Genomic DNA, 2168 nt, shown 5'->3' with positions numbered 1-2168 from the left:
TAGCATAACTTTTCACCCGCAGACATATGGCCAGTCAGAGCGTACTATTTAGGTCCTTGAGGACATGATGGAGGTATTCAGATGGCCCCGTTTGAGGCCTTATATGGAAGGAATTTTGGCTCTCTTATTGGTTTGTTTGAGTCTACAGAGCCTAGGTTTCACGACCCAACCCCGTAGGCCGCGACTGGGGTCCGACCTGGACCCCTCGTATACATATCTATCAGTTGTGGTCACGTCGAATTATAAACATGTAATACATATAAATCAAGTGTAATCAAACCGGACTACAAACAACACAACACCATGCATCAGAGCCCTTTTGGGCGATAACATTTTCGTATATCTGTTGCCTCTTTCATTTGCATCATAGTATGAAAGGGAACACAAGCCGACAAGGCTGCCATAACATAATAACATATATTATACATCATGTAGACCCAGCTGAACCAAACTGACACATACAATCCACATATACATGTCTGCAGACCTCTAATAATATTAATAACAACATATGGCGAGGCAGGGCCCCCACCGTACCCCTGAATAACAAAACAATACTATACATCAATTGCCAGTGCCAAAAACTAGGCTTCGATACAATGGAGCCTCTTCCAGCTGAGCTGAGCGGAATCCTAAGTTGATGGACTCCTAAAACTTATACCTATACCTGCGGGCATGAAACACAGCCCCCCAAGAAAAAGGGGTCAGTACGACATATGTACTAAGTATGTAAGACATAACACAATACGACTGAAGGCATATCTGAAATAGAGAAGCAGGGGATAAAATATCATATAAGGAATCTGTACCTGTACTCTGTGATTTATAAAAACATGCATGCTCAAATTTTCAATATAGTTGGCCCCATCAGGGATTCGATGAATCATATTTGTAGAACCATCACCTCCTTATTACAGCACATCATCACATATCACATATATATATATATGTACCTGGCCCTTTAGTGAGGGCGTGATGAACAATGCAGTGGAAATATGCACGAATCCGATAACCGGATCGGGACTCATAGAATAAGTGTTATAGTATACACGAGTAGAGTAGTAAGAAATAAAACAAAGTTTAAATCGTTATCTGAGACTCAATGAATTCCTCAAGCGAACTTATAGTTCCCTCAACGTAACTTATAGTACCCTAGGTACATAATCCCATGTCGTTTCTCCATCGCTAGTTCAGATCCTTCCATCTCGCGTGATCATACCAGCTCTAATGCACTAAATTCCATCATAATTTCGAAGTTAAGCATGCTTGGACGAGAGTAATACTGGGATGGGTGACCTCCCTGGGAAGTCTTCGTGTCGCATTTCATTGTAATCCTTGCAATAATGTGCGGGGCACTCAACTTAGCCCAAGATTTACCTTAGCATGGTCTCGCTAGTCCTCATGTTTTGCCTTGCCCTTTCCTCTGTTATCTTGCAACCGGTATAGGGGTAGATCTTTAGTTCCACTATGACCATATCCCTAGTCCCCTACTATATTCACCCCTTTTGTATGCACCCATTCATTAGGGTTGGCTACTGAGCAATGCTAAAGTTCATGCATATAGTGACCTTTATAGCCGCTTTGAGTTCTGTCTGTCATTAGCCGGCATAATCCCGAAGAAGTTTGGCATATGAGCTCGTCATCCTGTAGTAATCAGCTAGTTTTGCCCATCTTACTTAACCCATTTTACACTTTTCTTACCCCAGCTGGTAAAACTTTAGATTTGTTATCTCGTGTCTTCCTTTACCTTTACAAAAATGTAAGAAGGTGCTCAAGTTAACCTGAGAAATATCCTAGCGTCATTTTGCTAGGTCTTATATGTAACCCTATTGTTTCCTCCCTTATTCTACCATCGGTGTCTGGGTAGATCTTTGGTCCAACTGTGGTCATGTCTTTGTCCGTAGTATTAATTCCATCCCTATAGTTTGGCTTAACCTATCCCCGTATCTCTCGATAGGGTATCCAAAATATCATAATGGTATTATCATTATTGGACCCCTATTCTTTTTTCCCGTACTTCCTTACTTAACCTGATGTCTATATATACATATCCATAGGTCATACAACCCTTCGGACGCAACTTATAGGAGGTAGACGTAGTCTTTCCATCTCTTGGTTCATTCTACTGTACACATCTTACTCACATTGAAACTTGCTTGTCCCATCTT

At 41.3% G+C, this 2168-nt stretch overlaps 1 pseudogene; it reads left to right on the top strand.

Moving 5' to 3' along the window:
• The first annotated feature begins 1205 nt into the window (after positions 1-1205).
• LOC129897984 (5S ribosomal RNA) lies at positions 1206-1325 on the top strand (annotated as a pseudogene).
• The last annotated feature ends 843 nt before the right edge of the window (positions 1326-2168 follow it).

This window comes from Solanum dulcamara, chromosome 7 (genome assembly GCF_947179165.1).
Source record: "Solanum dulcamara chromosome 7, daSolDulc1.2, whole genome shotgun sequence".
NCBI classification, from domain to species: Eukaryota; Viridiplantae; Streptophyta; class Magnoliopsida; order Solanales; family Solanaceae; genus Solanum; species Solanum dulcamara.
Note: the sequence above shows the minus strand (reverse complement) of the source record. Positions and strands in the feature narration are given on the sequence as shown.